The following is a 10,664-nucleotide window of genomic DNA, read 5'->3' on the forward strand; positions in this document are numbered from 1 at the left end:
TCTCTGAAAGTAAAGTAAGACTCAAAGGGATAGCTATGTATTTCTTCCTAGTAATCTGGAAAATATTATCCTTTCTATACACAATTACATAACTGTAATACTTTCCCCATCGACTATATACTGATTCCAACAACCCCAAAACAGCTGCAAAACACACGCACACGCACATGTGCACACACACGCACACGCACACACACACACGCACACACACACACTATAAGTACTAGCAGACATAATTTGGATTGGCAGAAGTTGATCAATACTGTTAAAAAAGAGACAGAAGGCCCAAAATGGAGTCACTTTTGCTATGCCCCACATCATTAAACCAAGACTTAATACCTAACTTAATTACAGTTTCAGCTTCTCCCAGGAATGGAATCTTAAATCAGTCAATCAGGAATTACCTAGGCAGCACTAGTGAGGTAATCCATCTAGTAGACCCTGCTGTCCCCTAGACGAAGGTGACCTTGCCACAACCAATCCATTTTTTGCTAATATAACTTTCTTGTCCTGCTCCTTTCTGCCTATAAAAATCTTGAATTTTCTACAGTTTCTTGGAGCTCCTTTCTGTCTGCTAGAAGGGATGCTGCCTGATTCATAAATCATTGACTAAAGCCAACAATATCTTTAACATTCACTCAGTTGAATTTTGTTTTAACAGTATTGGTGGCAGCAGTGGGATCCGAAGGAAACTTCTGATGGCTTCAGGGATGATGAGAAACACAGGTCCTGGTACCAATGAACACTTTGGGTTCTCTGCCTTCCTCACCATCTCCAGGAGCTGTGGGTAAGTTCCACTCAGTTTTGAGCTCCACTGTCTTTGCATTAAGCTCCTGATCTAATTGGCTTTCCAGTCCAGGGCAGCTTAGCTTAAGCTAGTACAGTTCCACCCAGAGCCCAAGTCCCTAGTCCTTGCTTCAGTCTGCAATTCCCCATTTGATTAGAATCCCAGCCCTTGGATCAGTCTCCAGAGTCCACATTGGGAACTGCTGGTGGTTCAGTCTGTAGTTACACGTTTGATTGGAATCCCAGTCTGCAGTCCCTTTTTGTTGGGGTCTGTTGGTTCAATCCTTTCCCCATTGCCACATTGGGAATTGCTGGAGGGCCATACAAGGCCTTCTATTGACCAGTTCACAGTAATATCTCTTTGACTACTGCTGGTGTGTTAAGGTAAAGCTATTGCTAATGGGAATCTTGAAAGCTAAAACCTGAAAATTTGGTGGGTGCCAAGCACTTAAAAGCTGTTAGAGCACTTGCCACCTAACTCTAAGAATCCTGTGTTAGGATAAATTGGTCACAGAAAGGGTTAGATTGACACTAGGTCACCTGCAACCTCAGGAAAGTTTCCATGCAATGAGGTACACTGAAAACACAATCCCCAACCCAGTGCAACATCCCTCTTAGGTATTAGTTTGGCTCTGAGAGACCCAAGACTTAGCTAAAGAAATGGGATCCTTAAGTTCCAAAGAGTTGAGCATGCTACCTCCAGCACACCTGCTTATTTTATATCTAAGAACTATGGTCCCAGAAGCTGTAGATATCTACAAAAATGTCAAAATATTATGAATACCACCTAGAATTACAATGGCCATTAAGAGGAGCATTCCAATTAGAAAAGATTATTTAAGAAGTTCACTTGAAGGCAAAGACTACCAAATCAAACAAACAGAATGGGACACCTATTTTAATTGACATGCCAAAGCCTATAAAAGGCTTCAAAATTCCAAGACAGCTTTATTGAAGGATTCATTACAAACTGCTAGTGAAAAATTGAAGACACAATAGGTACCTAAATCAAAGGACTCTGGGACTGACACAATTCCTACTACTCTCCTCTATCTTTCTTCACTTGAGCACTCATTCTACTACTCCTTTTTCTGAATTGTCTTTCCACCCTGCAGACTATTACATGACTATAAACAAAAGTCGGCCAAATTAGTGGCCTTACAGATACTCCCATAACTACCCTCAAAGGAAGGTCCCCACGAGGCAGGAGACAGATGGGCCCCAGGCTGAGCAGCTGAAACCTGTCCCCTGTGGACAGATACTCCAAGATGAAGATAATGGCAGGAGCAAGGAGGAGTTGAGTCCTGCTTGAATAGACGATAAAGAGACCACATATTTTTCATTCTTGAGGTCAAGGAGACCTCCCAAACTACACATGCACAGAAAGGTTCCTCAGAGGTCACAGAAGGAAGGAGGTGCCAGACCATAATGTATTCTTCTTCCCAGAAACCCTTGCACTGGAATCCATCTTGGCTAAAAGATGCACGCACACACAGGGGAGGGCCCTGAGTTAGACCAAATACGGACTCAGAGCCAGGCAAAGCAAGATGACTGGCCAGAGGAAACCTAGAAGAACTGCCCCATATAAGTGATTTGAACTACCTTAAAGGATGCAACTCTTTCTCTGAGCCCTCCCGTGTGTGTCTATCCATACATGCTTTTTTCCTCCTAATAAACACTTTACTTGTTTCATTACTTTCCGTCTCTTTGTTGAAATTCCCTTCTCTTAAGCAGACGATCCAGGACCTTGTCACTAGCCACTGGCCCTCATGATCTAGTGGTTAGGATTTGGTGCTCTCACTGCCACGGTCTGGCTTCAATCTCTGGTCGGGGAACTGAGATCCTGCTGCAAGCTTCTGCAAGCCAAGGCTACCCAAGATCACCCATATTGACTCTTCCCAGGTTAACAGAACTCTGACAGAGTTTGTGGTAAACTGCTACATTTTTCCCTTAAGCAGTGAAGGGGAAACTAAAATTAAAATTAATGGAGGGCTTCCCTGGTGGCACAGTGGTTGAGAATCTGCCTGTCAATGCAGGGGACACGGGTTCGAGCCCTGGTCTGGGAAGATCCCACATGCCCTTGAGCCACAACTACTGAGCCTGCGCGTCTGGAGCCTGTGCTCCGCAACAAGAGAGGCCGCGATAGTGAGAGGCCCGCGCACCGCGATGAAGAGTGGCCCCCGCTTGCCACAACTAGAGAAAGCCCTCGTACAGAAACGAAGACCCAACACAGCCAAAAATAAATAAATAAATAAAAACAGATTACTTATAAAAAAAAAAATTAATGGAAAACCTTACCAAATTCTGGGAGATGCCACAGCTTGAAGATGGGATCTTGGGAAAACTGGTAAAAGCCAGAGAAGAGTGAGAATTCTTACTAGTGTCAGCATTCCTGAATCTCTGTAGTACACTGTTGAAAGAGAAAAATAAAATTTCATGTTGTTCTTTTATTTCCAAAGTCAGACCCATTGATTATTGATCCTTTCTCTCCCAGAGACAGCTGTTACCTTCCTGTTTGTCCTGTTTTGCATCCTGAGAACTCAGCTTGGTAACCATCAGAAATGTGGGTTGAACTCCATTTGCAGCTAGAGTCTATTGCCAGCATTCAGAGAACTTTTCTATTTGGCTATCTTTGGGAGTGGCTCTGGATCTTAGGAGGGTAATATTTTTGCACTCTCTTTGGAAACACATCTTGGGCCCATGGGGTTGTAAATGAAAAATGTTACCTGCCATATTAGTAAACAAAGGATGTGCAGCCATCAAGCCACTAGAGCCGCACCCAACGGTGCACCCTGAGGGAACTCAAGATGGGAAAGAACAGGATACGGGCCCTAGATAGCTAAGGTGCTTCTCAAAGGAATGATTTTGATGAGCCCAGAATCTTGTGTCTTCCCATAGACAGAAACGTACTAAATTCATTAAGTTGAGATATCTGGTTTTCTTTTTTTTTTTTTTTTTTTTTTTTGGGGGTATGCAGGCCTCCCTCTGTTGTGGCCTCTCCCGTTGCGGAGCACAGGCTCCGGACGCGCAGGCCCAGCGGCCATGGCTCACGGGCCCAGCCGCTCCGTGGCATGTGGGATCCTCCCAGACCGGGGCGCGAACCCGGTTCCCCTGCATCGGCAGGCGGACGCGCAACCACTGCACCACCAGGGAAGCCCTTGGTTTTCTTTAATTAACAGTAATCTTTTGATGTTCCAACTACCTGAATTTTGTTGCAAAACTCCTAAATATCCTGGCTACTCCCTTTCCTGTTCAGAGCAGTCTTTCAGAACTATCTGAGAGGCTACCTCCCAGGCTTAAAGTCCTCAGAAAGTCCACTGAATAAAATATAATTCTCAACTCTTAGGTTGTGCATTTTTTTTTCAGTTGACAGCGTTGTTCAATACGGCCAGAAATATTTTTGGCCTCTTCCCCTAAACTAAACCAAAATTATGTACCCAGAGGGACAGAGAAAACTTCTGAAGCCTTTGTGAAAGAATTCACTAAAACATTCCAAAGACAAACAGCTCTAAATTCAGAACATAAAAATCTTTTGATTTCCATCTTAGTTGGAAATCTTCTCCCTGATATAAAAAAGCAAATTAAAGATAATATGGTTGGATGGAAGGATCAGCCCTTTGATATCATTTACGCTGCAAACCAATTCTTTGAGGTATTAAAAGCAACTGTCCTTATCTTACAAATCTTTGCAAGACCAGAAATGTGGCTCCAGAAAGAATTAAAAATTCACCTATCCTTTTAACCAAGCCACAAACCTCCCCTAATTTATCTCAAAAGGCTTGTAAATATTGTAAAAATTCTGGCCTTAGAAAACAAAAGTCCTCCTTGGAGAAACTTGCATACTTTCCCTGTGCCTTTGAGATGTAAATGTTCTACCTGGTTTTCTTCAAGCACTCTTATCTAGGCCGTCTCTTTGGAATACACACTTTAGGAAAATAATTTTTATCAGAAGGAAAGGGGAAAAAGTTATCTGGAATTTAGGTAAATGACAAATCTTAAGTGTCTTCTTCATAACTATTAGTAAAAAGATTTACCATCTGAGCAGATAACCTTAACTTATTCCATTTGCCAAAAACACAATATGAATCCTACTCTTGTATAAATTAGTTGAGTTTAGTATTATCGTACTCATCTCATGGCTACAATTTTAAGACAAAAATTATAAGATCTCTGTTTGTGTCTTTATGTTTATGTATGTCTATAAATGTATGTTAAAGATGTGTGTTGCAAAACTTAATTTGTAAAAAGCTCTATTTAACTGACTTAAAAACAAACAAGCACTGTATAAATTAAGTATACTCTCAGAACTATAAAAACTCTCCCAGATATTTTTCAAGTTCAGGTGATCTAGGATAATCTTCAGTAAAGAAAAGCTACTTTAAGTTTGTTGGTTTAATTAAAATAGACATGTCTTTAGAGTTATCAACACTGATATTATTGAAAACAATGCAGACATGCAACTCTTACTTTACCTGGGTTTATTAGTCAAAAAATTTCATGTTATCTCTGTTACAAAATTTTTCAACAAGAAAAACAGCTTGAGGTGATGGCTGACTTTGCCTAATGTCTCATGAAGTTTTTGTGGGTAGTCTAAATGTAATTGTTGGGAGTAAGTAAATTAAATAGGTGTGAGTGGGATAAGAATTTTTAGGTGAACTTTGCAGCAATAATTGTTTTTTATGGTATGTCTAGTTAGTTTCCCCAAATCTTTTTGGTAACTTGAAACCTTAGAGTTTTACTAAGTTAAATTAAATTATGGATAGTCATTAAATGTCTAGATCATTTCCAAATAAAATAAAATATTGAAACACATTAACCACGGAACATAAGTTTATCTACTTCTGGCTCCTTATTACCAAGAAAATAATATCTGGTTCTATTGGTAAACATGTTTTGTGCCACATTGAAAAATTGTGCTATGAGGAAGCATGTTTCTAGAAGTTATAAAATGTCTATATAAATTTGCCAATTCACAGAATGCTAGTGTAACGGACAGTCCACAATTGCTTACATCTTAGCTTTCACTAGCAATTAAGGATTCTAGGGTTAAGAATTTTAATTAATATGTGTAATTAAAGCTACTTAGAAGTAATAAGGGTGAAAGGGAACAACTGTGTATGAAAAGTAGGTAAAGAAAGTAAAATGATTGTCACAAAATGAAAAAGAGGAAAAACATATGACAAAATCTCAAGAACTATTTTAAAAGTTGTAGAAGGTTTGTGAAAAAGAATCTATGGAAAGGAATTTTATGTGTGGTCAAGACGGCTAAGATTGTGATGAATTTATCTAAGTTAAAAAATGAATTTTAATATCAAAGTACACTAGTGCAAAATTGGAATTTAGTGTTCTCTTTGTTAAAAGGACAAAGTTTTTACTGGACTTTTGGTCTGTTTGGATAAGAAAATTGTGAAAGTTTGTTTACCTTTTAAGTAATCTACCTAGACAGCAAAGATTTTCTGTCTTATCAAAATAATTTACTGGGCTCCATATTGTCTTTATCAGGTCTTTGATTATCAGCTCTTTGATTAATACTGAGAAAATTCAATCTTCTCCATATTAAAAGAGCTAAGTTTTGTTCACAACTATGTGGTCTTCTGTATTTGCCTTTAACATCTTCTATCGTTACTTTGGTTAAATGGGCAATTTAGTATTGTTTCATAATTTTCTGTGATATTTTTAGTCAAATATCCAAAATTTTTTATATTCTTGACACACTTCCCAAAATCAAATTCTAAATGAAGTCTTTTTGACTTGAAACTAACTTTGGGATTTTCCAGAGGGCTTCTGGAACATCTCAAAAGAATTGTTCTCTCTTCTTATAAAAAGAGAGAGAGGGAGACAGAGACAGAGAGAGAGAGACAGAGAGGTTAAACTAATTAGGCTTATTTGATATGTTAAATTACATGGGAAGCATTGTCAAATAAGAAGTAATACTAAGCCTTCTTTAAGTTATATTTTTCCAGGTATATAAGTTATAGAAATTGTATGAAATTTCTGGAAATCTGATATGTCCTAGTATAATATTATCAGTCATAATTCCAGTTAGTATCTTAAAATGTATATCACAGAAACTACTACATTTACTTATCAAATGAACTCTCATCAGATCTTTAACAATGGGCATTTTTAACTCTTTTGTCATTTATAGATAGTTATTGTTTCACTCTGATGTTTTTGCAAAAGTGATACTCATGGAAAGAGCCTTACCAAGTACTCCTGACCATTGACACTACTGTGAAACTAGAAGGCTTTGAATCTTGGGTACACATCTCACAGCTGAGGAAGGCTCAGAATGCTGGAGACCTCTGAATCCAACTGAGTAGGAAGAGAAGTAGCTGACATCAAGGTAGACTGAATCCACCCAAGATACTAGATCAAGGCTTCATACCTAACCTAAACATAAAACCTTTTCTTCTTCTCTTTCCTTTACTCTGGCATTGGCCTGGAAAGATAAAAGATATCATCTGTGTCTCCCAGGCCATTACTAAGGAGAGTAACTTCATACTGCTGGATTTGTCATCAAAAACTCTGTTCACGTGGCTAAAGACCCCCTGGTCCTTCCTGTGACCAATTTTTCTTCGATTCCCAATGTCACCATAAACTATAATTGACCCCCTTTAGAAGTCACTTAGAGTCTGACTTTTTTTTTTTTTTTTTTTTTTTTTGTGGTACGCGGGCCTCTCACTGCCGCGGCCTCTCCCATTGCGGAGCACAGGCTCCGGACGCACAGGCCCAGCCAGCGGCCATGGCTCATGGGCCCAGCCACTCCACGGCATGTGGGATCTTCCCGGACCGGGGCACGAACCCGCGTCCCCTGCATCGGCAGGCGGACTCCCAACCACTGCGCCACCAGGGAAGCCCGAGTCTGACTTTTATAGCCAGATTATCCAATGCCTTTTTTTGACCTTTCCTTTATTATAACTGGACTTGCCCAATTAGACACAAATATCTATGCAAATCATGGTATATTTGCATCTCCACATTCTTATGTTATCTGATATTCTTATATGATCTGATTTAGATCTGTCCTCAATCATGAAAAGATCTCACCAGCAGCACCAATCTTTGCAAGGAATTTAGAACAACATTCTCTTTCAGTCTGGGAGATTTACTTCCCAAATGCACTGAAAGCCTAATTGACCCCTGGCTTGCAAACACAACAATTCCTGCAAATGTATCCATTAACAGTGTCACCTTAGTAGCAGTGGTTTGTGCCCCAACAGGATTTCTTTGTCTGGGGTGGTTATCATTCTCCTTGAGCCTATGAATGCCTAGATGACTGGTGCATAACAAAACAATGCCTCATAGTTTATCTAACTGTGCCCCTAATTGTCCACAATCAAACTGAGATATCTCATTGGTCAACTCCCCTGAATTTACATTGTCAAGTTAGAAAGGACCTACCAGGAGGTATTCCTGATCCAGAAATCACTTCCTTTGGCAGGTCCCTACTTCCCTGCTTAGGAGTGAGTATGAATGAAGCTACGATCAGGAATCTCTCCTTAACTCTTGAAGGTATTGCAGAATCCAATGCTAAAGCAATAGCTGTCCAAAAAAAAATCCTTAGACTGTCTGGCCAAAGTTGTTCTTGATAATAAAATAGTACTTGGTTATCCTTTAGATGAGCAAGGAGGTGTCTGTGTTGTGGCCAACATCACTTGCTGCACCTGGATTAACACTTCTGGGGAAGCTGAGACTCAGCTGCATAAGATCACTGAACAAGCCACTTGTTCAACAAGCCAGTGGCTTCAATGGGGTCCTTCTCTGACTTATTTGATCTTGATTGGTTTGGGAATTACCCTGTTTATAAATAATCATAGTAATCTCCCTGGTGTGCCACATTCTCTCAAAAGCTTTAAAAGCATGTTCACAGCCTCTGCAAAGCAAGCAAATGATCTCCCTAAAACTAGAATGTCAGAAAAGGAAAGAAGAGAATGATCATCTTCAAAAATGTCAACCTGAAGTTGTGACCTGTAAATACCGCAGAGATTCAGCAAAAAGACATCAAGATCTGTAAATATCACACAGAGGGTCAGCAAAAACCGCAAGAGGGCTTCCCTGGTGGCGCAGTGGTTGAGAATCCTCCTGCCGATGCAGGGGACACGGGTTCGTGCCCCGGTCCGGGAGGATCCCACATGCCGTGGAGCGGCTGGGCCCGTGAGCCATGGCCGCTGAGCCTGCGCGTCCGGAGCCTGTGCTCCGCAAAGGGAGAGGCCACAGCAGTGAGAGGCCCGCGTACCACAAAAAAAAAAAAAAAAAAACAAAAACTGCAAGAAATTCAGAGCGGTATCTGGGAGTCCTGTTAATGCCTTAAATTTTGATCACATCTCTCAGGCTGAGAGTCTGACCAACTGGGGGGAATTGCCAATAAAGATAAAACAGGCCTCAAATGGAGTCACCTATGCTAAGTCCATCATCACCAAACCAAGATTTAATACCTAACTTACAGTTTCAGGCTCTCCTAGGAATGAAAACTTAAACCAGTCAAACCCGAATTACCTGGTCCGCACCATGAGGTAATCACCTGACTGACCCTGCTGTCCCCTAAAAGAAGGTGCCGTTGGCATAACCAATCTGCTCTTTGCTCGTATAACTTCCTTGTACTATTCCCTTCTGCCTATAAAAGTCTTTCATTTTGTACAGTTCTTTGGAGCTCCTTTCTATCTGCTAGAAAGAATGCTGCCAATGCATGGATCATTAAATAAAGCCAATAAGATCTTCAAAATTTACTCAGTTTCATATATATATATATATATATATATATATATATATATATATAAAAAATACAGTTCTCTGATGGCCATCACTCTGGGCTTTCTAGTGGCGACTTGGTGGACTGAGTGGCCTGACTGAGACCTATGGTCACAGGCAGGATGGTCCTGCAATAGCCTGTCATTTTAATACTGGAGGTTGCCTACATAATAAGCCTATGCTGGATCAGAATAGAGGAGCCAAGAAGCTCTTTGCATGGTGATGTTATCGATTCTGAAGAGTTCACCAGCTAACATTTGTCAGGGCAAATGAAAATCCTAAGCTAAAAGTGGTGAAAGAAGCTCTTTTCAAAAGCCAGTAAGGAAATCCTCTTCATTATTAGCAACTTTTATACACTCAGATGGAGTAAATCAGCCATTCACAAACGCTCATTTAGTTCATTCAGTGCCAAGAAGTGGGTCCCAATGGTGTGCATGTGGTTGACACACACATAACTGCATTCTCAAGGCTCCAAGTGGTTGAGTATGCTGGGCTGAGTTACCCATTTGTTAAATCCACCTACAATTTGTTCTCTACCCATGAATACACTTTCCTGAGAAAGAAAAGGAAACATTCTCAGAGTTCTCCAGCTTCACCACTTCCATTCAGTCTGACTCATCTTTGTTCCTGGATAAATGTGAGGACTGGCTTAGGGTTAGATGTGATGTGATCTTTCTCAGGTCTGGCCCTGGTTGGTGGCCCAAGCGGAAAGAGTCTGATTTTTCTATCATGAAATTGCAGCAGCAGAGATGTTTGAATCTATAGAAAGTAGCCTTTTTATAATACTAACAATTTTCTGTAGTTTTCATTTTTATGATGTCTACTGGTTGAGAGGTGATAGGACTTTGTAGAATTTACCCTCTAGTGGTTTGCTAAATATATACATGTTGAAAAAGAGTTTCACGGGAAAGTAAACATTATTTATCAAGGCTTTAGTTTCTCTTATATTTGCCTTAAGCTGAGCAGTATTATAAGTTGTTTGTTTATTTATTTTTCTTTTATTTGGCTTTCTTTCTAGATCCTAATCGAATCCAAATAAAAACAGCACTTAAGCACCCCTGAATATGGCATAGGGGGAAATGTGTATATCCTTGTCTTTATATTATCTTTTGTTCACATACTAAGGG

The sequence above is a fragment of the Physeter macrocephalus genome, chromosome 2 (assembly GCF_002837175.3).
Source record: "Physeter macrocephalus isolate SW-GA chromosome 2, ASM283717v5, whole genome shotgun sequence".
Lineage (NCBI taxonomy): Eukaryota > Metazoa > Chordata > Mammalia > Artiodactyla > Physeteridae > Physeter > Physeter macrocephalus.